The sequence below is a fragment of the Hypanus sabinus genome, chromosome 4 (genome assembly GCF_030144855.1).
Source record: "Hypanus sabinus isolate sHypSab1 chromosome 4, sHypSab1.hap1, whole genome shotgun sequence".
Lineage (NCBI taxonomy): Eukaryota > Metazoa > Chordata > Chondrichthyes > Myliobatiformes > Dasyatidae > Hypanus > Hypanus sabinus.
This window is the reverse complement of record NC_082709.1, coordinates 35,201,699-35,217,612: the sequence shown is the minus strand read 5'-3', so window position 1 is coordinate 35,217,612 and position 15,914 is coordinate 35,201,699. Positions and strand designations below refer to the sequence as shown.

The 15,914-nt window shown below is 44.8% G+C and overlaps 1 protein-coding gene across 1 annotated transcript in view; it reads left to right on the top strand.

Moving 5' to 3' along the window:
* Positions 1–15,914, top strand: part of LOC132392231 (plectin-like) — a 223,176-nt gene that overhangs the window by 12,980 nt on the left and 194,282 nt on the right. The gene's annotated exons all lie outside the window — the stretch shown is intronic.

The following is a 15,914-nucleotide window of genomic DNA, read 5'->3' as shown; positions in this document are numbered from 1 at the left end:
TCTCTTGGCTGGAACTAAAAATAACAGCACAAAATAGATGAATTTTTTAAGCACATTGATACACATAATTTAATACCATTAATCCTGCATTATATTTATTTACTGAAGTAACAGAAGAAACATTTTAATTTGAGAGATTTACAGTTACCAAGCTTACAAAAGTTATCGGAATTTTGATTTATTTGCATACCTTGAAACACATCCATCCTTGGGTTTTTTTAAAATGTAGTCGTCCTCCCATATAGCTTCTGTCATGTGATAGTGGAAATATGAACAATTAACTCCAGAATTAGATGTGAATAATGCTGAGCTTGCAGGCACAACAACTTGACTATTTGGCAGAAAGGCATTACAAATGAATGCAGGTAGAATGAATGAGTGGGTGAAACTAAGATGGATGGAATCCAATTTGGGGAATTGAAGTAAATACACATAAATCACTAAAAGCTCGTGCACAGGTGCAGTAGGTAATTAGGAAGACTAATAGGATTGCAGGTCGTTACACCAAGGGGCCTCGGCTTTAAAAGTGAAGATGAAGTGCCTCAGTTGCAAAGCTAATTTCATATCACCTATTTTGCACTCTCATATGAAGTTAAAATTAATATTTTGTCAAATTTATTGCTGGTTTCAGTATTTAAAACAAATATGCAATTCTGATTCTTATGAGTGTAAGTATTCATAGTCATCAGAAACCTCTTCCTGCTGTTTTGAAATGCCGACTGAAGTCTCACTGACAATGATCAGTGATGATGAAGTAATTGGCCATGGCAGTAAATTTTCACATCAAAACGGAATCTGACGTATATCTTAATTCTTTTCATTTTGAATTCTTCCCTGCAATGTTTAACATGCTTGTGTTAAATTTCTGTCAGTACTGCTTGAACTCATTGAACTGCTCACTGTAATAAAATTCTACCCTTTCAATATTGCCCATCATCTTCTTAAGTGTACTGCACGGTCTGATGGTATACCAAGAAGAGTCGTATTATCTACAGATTCCAGTAATATCGATATTTTACAGGTTGGATGCTCATAATCCACGATGTGTTTGGAAGTGAGTGGCCTATAAAATTCCATGTTAGACCACACTGAAAACACAGCAGAACTTATTACAGGGAAATCCATTTTAGGGATGCTAACATCTGACAGTTCAAGTCATAACCTTACACAGCACCCTGTGTTGCATTTATAACATTTCACATAGGCTTAGCTCTAAATTTGCTGGCATGTATGCCGGCATGCAGCTTCTTTGGAAATCTAATAAATAGTGGTGTAATATATAACTTTTACTGAAAAGAGTTTATCTATGTGGATCAGCATCCTGACTTGAAATGGAGGAAGGATTCACCAACCTGAAAACAAATATCTCCGCCAGACTTTATACTTTTGGTTTCTTTCACATTTTTCTTCAAAAGGAATAAAGATGTGACAGAACAACTGATGATAAGAGACTTAACCTATTGAGAAGCCATTTAAAGTAACTGAATACACTGGAAAGCTACCTTTCTTAGTTTCATTTACAAACACGCCCTGAACCTATTTGCCATCTGGTTCACATGATCTTAGTGCCTATTTTGCATCACCATCTCAACAGTAATCTCTACCAATCACATTTTAGCTAGATTTTGAGTGTGTTGTTTGAATTTCCAGCATCTGCAGATTTCCTCGTGTTTGCTTTTTGATTTTAATTTAATACTTGGGTCTTGAATAAAGTAAAAAGATTATTAAAGAATTACTCTAAAATTATGATGAACCAAGACAGCAAACAGGAGGAAATCTGCAGACGCTGGAAATTCAAACAACGCACACAAAATTCTGGTGGAACACAACAGGCCAGGCAGCATCTATAGGAGAAGCACTGTCGACGTTTCGGGGCAGGACCCTTTGTTAGGACTAACTGAAAGGAAAGATAGTAAGAGATTTGAAAGGATAACTGGGCATAGGTGAAGCCCGAAACGTCGACAGTGCTTCTCCCTATAGATGCTGCCTGTCCTGCTGCGTTCCACCAGCATTTTGTGTGTGTTGCGTGAACCAAGACAGGTCTGGGTGATATTATTGTTATTACTGTGATAAATCATGGAAACACTGAGCGAGACAGTGGCAAGGCTAATGGAAAATAGTTGACAATTCCAGTCGCACTGGGTTGGATCGAAGGATAGTTCACTACACCCTACTCTTCTACTCCCAGCCAGACATAACCTAGAGTATTTTTCAGCAGTCTTATTTAACTCCAAACAACCTCATCAACCTCATTGGCTTCCAGGTTTTCTCTCCTCCCTCCTCTCTCTCTCTCTCTCTCTCTCTCTCTCTCTCTCTCTCTCTCTCTCTCTCTCTCTCTCTCTCTCTCCCCTCTCTCCCTCTCTCTCTCTCTCTTTCTATCCTTTCCTTTCTCTTTCTCTAATCAGCTTGATACTCCTCCTTCCTCCCCCTATTAATCTACAACTTTTCTATGAACCCTTTTTCTTCACCTATGCTCAGTTAACCTTTCACCTTTTAAATCATTTTTACCTGAAATTGCACTGGGTCTTCAGCTCTCATGTTCAAGGCTAAAAGTGACTGATTTGTTACTACACAGATGTCAGGGTAATGTTACCTGTATTTTCAACAATTCAGATGGTTAAAGACAAAGTTTAAGATCTGAACCTGTTTTCACTAATCACCATTCCTTATTCCACCACTCACGTTATACGTTTCTTTGTCATTTCCTTTCATTCTCATTCTCTGTTTTGACCTACCACACACCAGCCTCTCATCCAAAGTCACACCCCCCACCCGCACCACATGACTCTTATTGGTTTCCGTAGGGATCGCTCCCTCCGTGACTCCCTTGCCCATTCATCCCTCCCCACTGATCTCTCCCTGGCACTTATCCCTGTAAGTGGAACAAGAGCTACACCTGCACCCACACCTCGCTACTATTCAGGGCCCCAAACAGTCTTTCTGGGTGACACTACACCTGTGAGTCTGTTGGTGTCATATACTGTATTCTCCACTGTGGCCTCCTGTATATCAATGAGGCCCGATGAAGATTGGGAGACCGCTTCACCAGAAAAAGTGGGATCTCCCAGTGGCCACCCATTTTAATTCCACTTCCCATTCCCATTCTGATATGCTTCCACAACATTATGGAGAGCGAGGGGGAGCAGCTGGATGTCTTGGTACATACCGGTACCAATGATATAGGACGGAGAAGCAATGAGGTCCTGAAAAGAGAATTTAGAGAGCTAGGTAGAAAGCTGAGAAGCAGGACCTCCCAGGTAGTAATTTCTGGATTGCTGCCTGTGCATTCATTTCAAGCAGTCTAGAATACAAGAGCAAGGATGTGATGCTGAGGCTTTATAAGGCACTGGTGAGGCCTCAGCTTGAATATTGTGCACAGTTTTGGGCCCCTAATCTTAGAAAAGATGTACTGGCATTGGAGACGTTACCAGGCTCGGATATGGCCCAAGTGCAGAGTGAGAGAAACTGAAGCAGGTCGATAGTTCACAAACTTTAATGTGAACAGTGTTGAAGGGAAGATAAAACAATAAATGCTAGGACAAATAGGGCCATTAACTAAAACTCTAAATTGGAAAATGAAGAATTCACTGCAGCTGAAAAGAAAATCTAATCATTAAACGAATGCCGCTAGTCTTCAGAGTCAGTTGACTCAAAAGTCCAGTTTCTCAGAGAAGGCCAAAAGCAAACAGGCAGCGAAGAGTTGCTGTGCTCTGTCCAAGTCTCGACAAGCACAACAATGACAAGTATGGAGTTAAATACTATCACAATTAGATAATAATTAGCTAATACGTGCATATTCATAAGCGCAATTGCCAAATCTACTCCACTGCGAAATCCGTGGTTGTGACAGGATAGGGTCCAGAGGAGGTTCATAACAATGATTCCAGGAATGAAAGGGTTGTCATTTGAGGAACATTTGATGGCTTTGGGTCTGTACTTGCTGGAATTCAGAAGGATGAGGGAGGATCTCATTGAAACCTTTCGAATGTTGAAAGGCCTAGACAGAGTAGATGTGGATAAGATGTTTCCCATGGTGGAAGAGTCTAGGACAAGAGGGCACAGCCTCAGGATAGAGGGGCGCCCTTTCAAAACAGAGATGCGGAGAAATTTCTTTAGCCAGAGGGTGGTGAATTTGTGGAAGTTGTTGCCACATGCAGCTGTGCAGGCCAGGTTGTTGGGAGTATTTAAGGCAGAGATTGATAGGTTCTTTATTGGACATGGCATCAAAGGTTACAGGGAGAAGGCCAGGAACTGGGGTTGAGGAGGAGATTAAAAAAAGCATCAGCCGTGATTGAATGGCAGAGCAGACTTGATGGGTCAGATGGCCTATTTCTGTTCTTATATCTTATGGTCTTTTGTTCATCCTCAGCCTCCTCCACTGTCATAATGAGGCCACACTTAGTTTTGAGGAACAACACCTTATATTTTGTTTGAGTAGCCTCCAACCTGATGGCATAAACTTCTCTAACTCAGGCAATTCCTTCTACCCCCCTTCACCATTTCCTATCCCCTTTTTCCTCCCTCACCTTATCTCCTTGCCTGCCTATTGCCTCCCTCTGGTGCTCCTTCCACCTTTTTCTTTCTTCCATGGCCTGACCTGCTGAGTTCCTCCAGCATTTTGTGTCTGTTGCTTGGATTTCTGGCACCTGCAGATTTTTTCTTGTTTGTGATTTGTCTTACTTAGTTCAGCCCCTGTTTCACCCCTCCCTTTCACCTCTTCATTCTTGTCCTTTTCCATTTACACTCTCAGCCCTTATGCAAGATTTCAGTCAGAAACATCAACTGTTGTGCATTTAACATATTCATAATGTTTGAGTAATATTATAAATATATTGTTTGACTAAGCATTCTTTGATCATCAACCATCCCAACGTCACCACGGATGGTGCCTGACCTGCTGAGATCCTTCAGTGGTGTGTCTTGTTTCCCTCACGTTCCAGCATCTTCAGTGAGTGGCGTCCTCTCAAGTTACACATGTTGGGTCAGACCCAATGACCTGCTGATTGGCAGATACTGCCCAGTCAGGCAACATCGTCAAGTAGGTAAAGTCCCCATCAGGCTTGGAGCACAGTTGCCCAGGCTCCCTTGCCTTGTTTACGCCTTGCATTTAGCACTTTAGCAAATCCATCAGGAAGGTTGTGGACTCTAGGCATGTAACTTTGCCAGGCAGTGGGGCCATTAAAATCAAAGCCTTCCTGTATACCAGTGACATCTTTGTCTCCTTTCAGTCCCATGGTTAATCTGCACAGTGATAAACATCTGCAGCAAGTCTGAGTTGGCATCAAGGACTAGAGCCAATTGCAAGAAGAGCAAGATTATGTTCTTCATCAACTGGCCTGACTAGTCAGTGTCAGGATGACAAGAATTGGCTGGAATGGAGGCATGATTAAACAATAATTGGGACTGTGGGAGAGCTGCTCTCTCTCTCTCTCTCTCTCTCTCTCTCTCTCTCTCTCTCTCTCTCTCTCTCTCTCTCTCTCTCTCTCTCTCTCTCTCTCTCTCTCTCTCTCTCTCTCTCTCTCTCTCTCTCTCTCTCTCTCTCTCTCTCTCTCTCTCTCTCTCTCTCTCTCTCAGTAAGCAGTATAACTCAGGTCATGGCACCACTGTCCTTGGTGCAGGTGTGGCCTAGTATTCCCTTGAGCCACTTCTGACAGGTAGCAGTGCAGAGCTCCCTGTATAATGGGGCAAAAACACACCTGCTTGCTGATGCTCACCTTCTTATGTAGCTGCAGTAACGTGCTGTTGGAACCAGAGGATGTGGGCACCAAGTGGGCTGAAGTTCTACCTAGCCCCGGTATTGAGAAGGATAGGCCTTGCTATCATCATTCATGTATAGTCACATATAGATTGAACGTACATGCTTTTCAATTATGAGTACATTTTATTTCTCAATTTAAAAAACTGTCATAGTTTGAGTGGCGAGTCTTCCAGACTGACATCATCATTGCTCATACATATGTATTCTTTAGTATGTGGTAATATTGTCTGCTCCACACTGCAAATGTCACTCAAGCAGACTGCTGAATCCACTGGGAGCTTGGCAGAGTCAGAGAAGACCAAAGGAGTCACATGCATTTAGGCCTTTATTACTGAACAATTGGTTGGTGAGAGCCAAATGAAATAATTTGACCCTGTTAGTTGCGGGGAAGAGTGCAAGTTAAAATGGGGTTTGCAATGCAAGTCATTCTCTGCAGGTAACTCCTACCTGCTCTATCTCTGCAAGAGTCATTTAGTTTCTTCTCTGTTTAAAAGGTAGAATGTGGTTCTGGAGAGATCAGTCTGCTGTCATCCGTGTGTGGGATCTTGAGATTTTGTTATCCTGGAGAAGGTAATGAATGTCTGATGGATAGCAAATGTATAAAGCCAGTAATTGTGTTTTATTGATTGTGGCTCTTTCTAACATTCATAGATCAAAATAGGATTACTGAGTGGGTCAGAGTTGTGCATTTTCTATTCCAGACTGAGACAGGATAGGCTGCAACCATTACTCTGCTCCTGTGAAGTGCCCTGGAATAGATTAATTAGGTGAACTTCTGAACACTAGAAGCAGAATGGTTCATCTGATAACATATAGGAATCATAGTAATAAAACTATTAAATGAGGACACTTAATTACAGATATACCATTTAGTCTTGAGGAAATGAATGAATTAACAACAAAGACTGAGTTATGTTGAGCTGCCTGTCTATTTTGCACATTTGGAATCAGAGGCATCTCAGTTCAATTGTTTTCATATATCATTGTGGGTATGTCGCTAATAAATCATTGATATTTTGCCTATTATATAAGACACACTGTCATCAATTTTGAGCTGCAGTTTTTCATTCTTGAGGTATTTATAATGCTGCTCCTGTAAGCTCCTTGGCAAGCAATATACATTGGCCACCTCAAGTCATCTTTGCTTCAGGGGGTTTGTTTTTACTGAAGTCTTTATTAAACAGGTATCCTATTCTTTGTGTTTGTAATGTTTAAGAGAAAAGACTGAATTATTGAAACATATTTTCTGATAATTACAGTACGTATTGGCGTGGAATATAAAATGGAATTTGTTCAGCCCTCATGAGGGTTCGTTTGATCCCTACAGAAGCAAGATAGAGGTTGAGTGGTGTCATAACAGTAACTTTGCACTCAGTGTCAGTGGGATCATAGACTTTAGGAAGGTGAAGTTAGGACGTGACATACCAATTCCTTTTGAGGGGATGGCAGTGGACAATGTGAGCAGCTTCAAGTTCCTGGGCCCAACATAGTGATGCAATCATGAAGAAGACACATCAGTGGCTATACTTCATTAGGAGTTTGAGGAGATTGGTACATCACCAAAGACTCCAGCAAATTTCTACAGATGTACTCTGAAGAGCCTTTTGACTGGTTGCATCATTGCCTGGTACGTAGGGGCCACTGCACAGGATTGGAAAAAGCTGCAGAGAATCTTAGACTCAGCAGGCCCATCATGGGCATAACTCTCGCCACTATCGAGGGCACCTTCAAAAGGTGATGCCTCAAGGAGACGGCATCCATCATTAAAGACCCTCAGCATCTAGGACATTTCCTGTTGTCAATACTACCATCAGGGAGGAGATCTAGGAGCCTAAAGGTACACAATCAACATTTTGGGAAACGCTTCAGATTTCTGAATGGCTTATGAACCCATGAACACTACGTCATTATTTTGCTCTTTTTTTGCACAATTTATTAATTTTTATTTTTCTTCTTGTAACCTTTAGTAATTTGTTATGTATTGCACACTGCTGCTGTTGAAATACAGCAAATATCACAACATATGGCAGTGGTAATGAACCTAATTCAGATTCTGATCGAAAGAGTCAGCATTCAGCTTTGCAATTGTTTTAATTAAATGAGCTTCAAGACTTGCCAGTTGCAGACCTTTGCCATCAAATATCTTTGTGTCACTGTTAATTATTACTCCTGTTTGCTTTTGAAATACACCTCAGGGTTTAGAGTTATGGATTCCTGTTGACCAGTGTGAGACACAGGAGACTGCAGACTCTGGAACCTGCAGATGGAAACAGACTTGCGGAGCAATTCAGAAGGCCAGGCGGATCAGCTGTGAAGGCAGGGGGATGGTCGCATTTCAGGTCGAGGCTTGCAACCGGATAAACCGGATATTAGCCATAGTACTTCCAGTCAGAAGATTGCTTTCTTTATGCTGATTAGGTTATGGTGATCAAATTTTAGTTGTCAGCATGAAGGAGAGTTGTGAATAGATGCGCGAGGGCCAGAGATTCAATGAATACTCAAAATAGGCACGTGCAGCAGCAGGTGAATCTCACTTTTGAAAGTGGGCAAGCATCAGGACCTTGATTTCTCTTTATCAGTTGTCCATCTGTGATAATGGTTGACACTGCTCGTGTGTTTTTCCCTTTGTTCTGCGTTTTTTTTTTCCTTTGAGAACAGAGGTCATGCCCGAGCTAATGTGGCAGGCATGCTTTGCACTTTGCAACTCCGACATATCTTTTGGCCATGTGCTCACTCTCTGATTTCTCCTATTCATTCACTGACAAGTTAACCTTGCCTACAACTTAACTCATGGTCGCTTCGGTTTTACCCTATCAGAGACATCCCTGTACCCCCACCTTTCTTACAGCTTCACAAGAACCCTTTTCCTTTTACCCAGTATCTTCAATTTAAAGCATTATTTCAGTTTTTCTGTGCCCTGACCTGCTGAGTATTTTCAGCATTTTATTTTAACAGGTGTCTCCCATTTTTCGAATGTTTGCTTTACGACAACTCACTGTTACGTAAGACCTACATTAGTACCTGTTTTCGCTAACCAAAGAGGATTTTCGCTTTGACAAAAAAAGGACGCCCACTTTATATGTGTGTTTACCCTGAGAAAGACCACAATGACCGTGAAACTTTGTGTGGACAGTTGTTTGTGCATGTGTGTACGTGTGTATGCGTGTACATGAGTACGCACATGTGTACGTATGCATCTACATGTGTAGGCGTGTACGTGCACATGCATGTATGTGCCAATTTTTTTTCTCCAAATCAATTTTGGCTTGCTGTCTTCCTGATTTTGATAAGTGAAACTACACCATACATACAATATTTCTACTTTACATAGGGTGTATATTTATATCATTCCTGTTTTTACTGTACATTAGTGTTATTTTAGGTTTTATGTGTTATTTGGTATGATTTGGTAGGTTATTTTTTGGGTCTGGGAACGCTCAAAAAATTTTCCCATTTAAATTAATTGTAATTGCTCCTTCGTTTTACGAGATTTCGGTTTACAAACGGTTTCATGGGAACGCTCTACCTACGGATTGTGGGGGAAACCTGTATTTAAGCTGGAATCATTTTGTGCTTGTATTTCAGAACATAGTCTGCAACAGTATAACTAGAACTACCTGTCCCATTCATTTGGAGATACACCACAGTGAAAATATGAATTTGTTTTATTCTTTTGTTTTCTATAAGGAATCCTTATTTGTAGACATGAAAGGAATTATAATTCTTTCATGGATTTATAATTTTAGAAGGATTGAGGGGGGAATCTCATTGAAATGTTTCAAATGTTGAAAGGCCTAGACAGAGTAGATGTAGAAAGGATGTTTCCCATGGTCGGAGAGTCTAGAACAGAAGGGCACAGCCTCAGGATAGAGGGGCGTCCATTTAAAACCAAGATGCGGAAAAATTTCTTTAGCCAGAAGGTGGTGAATTTGAGGAATTTGTTACCACATGCAGCTGTGGAGGCCAGGTCATTGAACGTATTTAAGGCAGAGCTTGATAGACTCTTGATTGGACAGGACTTCAAAGGTTATAGGGAGAAGGCAGGTGAATGGGGTTGAGAAGGAGAAAAAGGATCAGCCATGATTGAATAGCAGTGCAGACTCGATGGGCCAAGTGGCCTAATTCTGCTGCAATGACTTAAGAACTTATGGACATAATATTGAGGACTGAGGGTCAGAATATTTCTATTATTGATATACAATGCATTGTAGCGATGTGCTACACACAGCGCTGAAATAATGACACACAGTCGGTAAGTCGTTTCAAGACTAGTTTATTCAAACTTCGTGGCGCTGTCATTTAATCCCTAGCGCCCGCACTCTCCGGGTGGAAATGATGTCAGAGGTGCATTACCAAAGTCTCTCCCGCACGCTGGCTATTTGTGAGCCGGTTCGCCTGCGCAAAAAGTAGGTCGCCACATAACCACCACCACCCCCAGAACCAGCGATACGCCCCCCAATGTCCAGAGTCTGGATCAGCCTCTGTTTGGGAGGTCTGCCTCTGCGCTGCTGTGCCTGAACCTCGACCGGCTGCACCAAGTCCACATGGGCTGGTTTGAGTGGGTCCACCGTGAAATCCTCCTCTTACCCCCCCCAATGTCCAGAACGTACGTGGACCCGTTGTTGTTGATCACCTTTAACGGCCCCTCGTACCGCCGCTGTAGCGGTGCCCGGTGTTCGCCCCTTTGTAAAAACACGAACTTACAGTTCTGCAGGTCTTTGGGTACGTGGGTCGAGGTCCGTCCGTGCTGTGAAGTCGGCACGGGGGACAGATTGCCGATCCTTTCGTGTAGCTTGTCCAGGACTGCTGCGGGTTCTTCCTCTTGCCCCCTTGGGGCTGGTATGAACACTCCTCGGATGGCCAGGGGTGCGCCATACACCAACTTGGCTAACGAGGCATGCAGGTCCTCTTTGGGCGCTATGTGAATTCCAAGCAGGACCCAGGGAAGCTCGTCCACCCAGTTAGGTCCTCTCAGGCGGGTCATGAGAGCCGACTTCAAGTGACGGTGGAAGCGTTCAACCAGTCTGTTCAACTGTGGGTGATAGGCAGTAGTGTTGTGTAGCTGCGTTCCCAACAGGCTGGCCACGGCCGACCACAGGCTGAAGGTGAGCTGGGCACCTCTGTCGGAGGTAATGTGGGCTGGTACCCCGAAGCGTGCTACCCAGGTTGCAATCAGTGCTCGGGCGCAGGAATCGGCCTATGTGTTGGTGAGCGGGACCACCTTTGGCCACCTCGTGAACCGTTCTACCGTAGTTAGGTGGTACCGCCCTCCTTGGGACACTGGTAGGGGCCCACGATATCCACATGAATGTGGTCGAATCTCCGGTGGGTGGGTTCGAACTGCTGCGGCAGGGATTTAGTGTACCCTTGCACCTTGGCTGTTTGGCACTGCTCACACGTTCTGGCCCATTCACTGACCCACTTACGAAGTCCGTGCCACACGAACTTGCTGGAGACCAGCCAGACGGTTGACCTGATAGATAGGTATGCCAAACCGTGTATGGAGTCGAAAACTCACCGCCTCCAGGCTGCCGGGACGATGGGGCAAGGTTGGCCAGTAGCCACATCGCACAGGAGGGTCCTCTCACCTGGGCCTAAGAGAAAGTCCTGCAGCTGCAAACCCGAGACTGCGGTCCTGTAGCTGGGCATCACGTCGTCTGCCTGCTGGACCTCCGCCAGTGCTGCATAGTCCACCCCCAGGGACAGGGCCTGGACAGCTGGTCTGGAGAGTGCGTCCGCCACGATGTTGTCCTTCCCCGAGTCATGCTGGATGTCCGTCGTGTACTCGGAGATGTAGGACAGATGTTGCTGCTGGCGAGCCGACCAGGGATCAGACACCTTCGTGAACACAAAGGTCAACTGTTTGTGGTCCGTGAACGCGGTGAACGGCCTGCCTTCTAAGAAGTACCTGAAATGCCGGATTGCCAGATACGGTGCCAACAGCTCCCAGTCGAAAGCACTGTACTTGAGTTTGGGTGGTAGTAGGTGCTTGCTGAAGAACACCAGGGGTTGCCAGCGCTCCTCAATGAGCTGCTCCAGCACCCCACTGACTGCTGTGTCGGATGCATCCACCATGAGGGCAGTCGGAACATCCATTCTGGGGTGTACCAGCATCATGGCATCTGTCAAGGCTTTCTTGGCTTTAGCGAAAGCGGCCACGGCCTCCTCGTCCCAAGTAATGTCCTTCCCTTTACCCAACATCAGGGTGTACAAAGGGCGCATGATACGGGCTGCTGATGGGAGTTAACGGTGGTAGAACTTCACCATATCAACACTCCTGTAGGCCTTTGACTGTTTTGGGCCGGGCAAAGTGGCAGATCGCGTCTACCTTGGCGGGCAGAGGTGTTGCCCCGTCTTTGGTAATCCTGTGGCCCAGGACGTCAATGGTATCGACACCGAGCTGGCACTTGGCTGGGTTGATCTTGAGGCTGAAATCACTCAGGCGGAGTAGAGCTGGCGGAGGTGGGACAGATACTGCTGGCTATAAGGATGTCGTCCAAATAGATGAACGCAAAGTCCAGGTCATGTCCCACCGCATCCATTAGCTGCTGGAACATCTGTACGGCTTTCTTCAGGCCGAACGGCATTTGGAGGAACTCGAACAGGCCGAACGGGGTAATGAGTGCTGTTTTGGGGGATGTCTTCAGAGTGCACTGGGATTTGATGGTATCCTCGGACGAGGTCTACTTTGGAAAAGATTCTTGCCCCTTGCAGGTTTGCTGCAAAGTCCTGTATGTGCGGCATGGGGTAGCGGTCTGGAGTTGTAGCCTCATTCAGTCTGCGGTAGTCGCCGCATGGTCTCCAACCCCCGACTGCTTTGGGCACCATGTGCAGGGGGGAGGCCCATGGGCTGTTGGACCTCCGTACGATCCCCAATTCCTCCATCCTCTTGAACTCCTCCTTCCCCAGGCGGAGCTTTTCCAGGGGGAGCCTTCGTGCGTGGGCGTGGAGGGGGTGGTCCCTGGGTCGGGATGTGGTGCTGTACCCTGTGTCTGGGCATGGCTGCCATGAACTGCGGTGCCAGAATCGATGGAAAGTCCACCAGGATTCTGGTGAATTCGTTGTCCGACAGCGTGATGGAGTCCAGGTGTGGGGCCGGCAACTTGGCTTCACCCAGGGAGAATGTCTGGAAAGTCTCGGCATGTACCAGTCTTTTCCCTTGCAAGTTGACCAGCAGGCTGTGAGGTCACAAGAAGTCCGCCCCCAGGAGTGGTTGGGCCATGGTGGTCAGTGTTAAGTCCCACGTGAACCGGCTGGTGCCGAACTGCAGCTGCACTGTGCAGGTGCCGTAGGTTCGTATTGTGCTGCTGTTTGCGGCCCTCAGCGTGGGTCCTGGCTTCCTGTTGCGGGTGCTGACCAAGAAGCAGCGTCCTGACTGTTTGTCCCAGACATACAAGAAGCTGTCCTGGTGGCCAGCCGCCATAGTCATTAGCAGCAGCTGGCCCTGGCCCTGGCCCTTGCAGGGTGGGCGACAACGGCGAGCTTTTGTGCCCCACTGCCGGTGGTAGAAACACCACTGTTCACTGGTCTCCTCACTCCTGCCTCTGTGTTGTGTGTGCTCCCCTGCCGGGCCTGATCTGGTCTGCTGTTGGGCCCGTGGCCTGGTAACCTGACCGACGGACGCCACGCTCTCCCTCTTGACTTTCCACAGCACGTCTGCCTGGGCCGCCACCTCCCAGGGGTTGCTGAAATCTGTGTCGGCCAGCAGTAGATGTATGTCCCGGGCAGTTGCTCTAGGAATGCTTGCTCGAACATGAGGCAGGGCTTGTGTCTGTCAGCCAGGGCCAGCATCTCGTTCATCAATGCTGACGGCAGTCTGTCTCCCAAACCGTCCAGGTGAAGCAGGTGGGCATCTCGCTCATGCCGTGAGAGGCCAAAGGTCTCAATGAGCAGCGCTTTGAATGCTTCATATTTGCCTTCTTCCCGGGGGCGACTGTATGAAATCTGCAACCTGGGCGGCCGTCTCCTGGTCAAGGGTGCTCACCATGTGATAGTAACGCGTGGAATCAGAAGATCTGGAACTGGGCTTCTGCTTGGCTAAACCACACACATGGTCGCAGCATCCAGAAAGTTGGCAGTTTTAGTGAAACTGCATGAACAGATGAAGAGTTGGTCATCTTTGGTCCAAATCCCGTTTGGACCGTCGGGGTCACCAATGTAGCAATGTGCTACACACAGAGCTGAAATAACGACACACAGTCGGTAAGTCGTTTCGAGACTAGTTTATTCAAACTTCGCAGCGCTGGCATTTAAATCCCTAGCGCCCGCCCTGGGCAGAAATGACATCAGAGTTGCATTACCAAAGTCTCCCCCCGCGCGCTGGCTATTTGTGAGCCGGTTCGCCTGCGCAGAAAGTGGGTCGCCACAGCATGTGTTTTTAATTTAGGCCTGGAATGAGGCGAGTAAAACAAGATAAGGTGATAATAAATATTTTGTGAATATATTAGCATTTTAATATTCAAAAAGGAAAAGCTAAGTTGCCTATGGTTTTCAATACCCAAAAATATCACAGAAAATATTAATGACCATTTATGCAGAAAGTTTAATTAACTGTTGTTGACATTCTGAATTTAAAGATCAGAGGTCAGCATTGAAGCAGCTGGAATATCAGCGTATGCTTCAGTGCAGTTTATGATCAGCTAAATAGCTGCATGAATGTCTGATTTTGTATCACTGAATAAGTGCACATGTATCTACATGTGTAAATACATAGGTCAATGAACCAGTTTTCATAGAGAGAATCAGAGAATAAATAAGGTCAACTTTAAGTTCCTCAGTGTTAACATTTCAGAGGATCTCTCCTGGGTCCAGCATGAAAGTGCCATTACGAAGAAAGCGCAGCAGCGCCTCTACCTACTTACAAGCTTACGAAGATTCAATATGTCATCTAAAACTTCGACAAACTTCTATAGATGTGTGCTGGGTTGTACACTGACTGGAAAAATCAAGATCCTTGTACAGAAATGCCTACAAAAAGTAGTGGACATGGCCTAGTCCACTATGGGTAATGCTCTCCCTACTATTGAGCACACCTACACAGTGTACTGTTGCAGGAAAGCAGCGTCCATCACGAAGGACCCAACACCCACCCCCACCCTCCACCCAGGATATGCTCTCTTCTTCACTGCTGCCATCATGAAGAAGGTACAGGAGCCTCAGGACTCACACCACTAGGTTCAGGAACAGTTCTTTCCCCCTAAACCATCAGGCTTCTTGAACCAGAGGAGTAACTTCACTCAACTTCACTCACCCCACCACTGAACTGTTCCCAGAACTTATGAACTCACTTTCTAGGACTCTTCATCTCATGCTTTTGATATTTATTGCTTAATTATTTTTTATTATTGTTATTTCCATTTTTGTATTTGTTAAGTTTATTGGGGTTTTTTTTGAACACTGGTTGTGCAAAAAATCCTTTTGAGTGTGGTCTTTCATTGATTCTATTGTGTTTCTTGTGATTACTGTGATGGCCCAGAAGAAAATTAATCTCAGGGATGAATATGGTGACATATACATACTTTGATAATAAATTTACTTTGAACTTTGAAGTACAGGACAATCTAAGGTAGAGCAGTTACACTGAACAAGGTAATTCACAGCTGTTTCAAGTTTGATTCCATAACTGAATGTGATTTGTGCAGCTTTGTGTGGCATGGAGCATCACAAAAGTGTAGCAATTAGTATGTCAGTGATCACAGTTTGGAGTTCAATTCTTCTCATGAACATGTTCATCAGAACCTACTAATACATATCAGCAATTTTCTTAAAAATTCTGAAAAAGTAACTGAATATTTGACAGAAGGTAAAACATATCTCTTACCTAAAGGAGAAATCACAAATAATCCATCAAAATATTGTCCTATTACTTGTTTACAAATGATATATAAAATTGTAACAACATGCATCTCGCAACTAATCATCATTCACTTAAAGAACACCAATATACTTACAGAAGAGCAGAAAGGAAGCCAGAAGTGTATGAAATGATGTAAAGAAAACTGATAATAGATTTTCTAATGCTAAATCAAGGCTGGTGGAAAAGCAGAAATCTTTCAGGTTGTTATATTGACTAACAAAATGCATTTGATACTGTCCCACACTCATGGTTAATAGAAGTTCTTTATATAAACTGAACTCAATACTTATGAAATTCCTA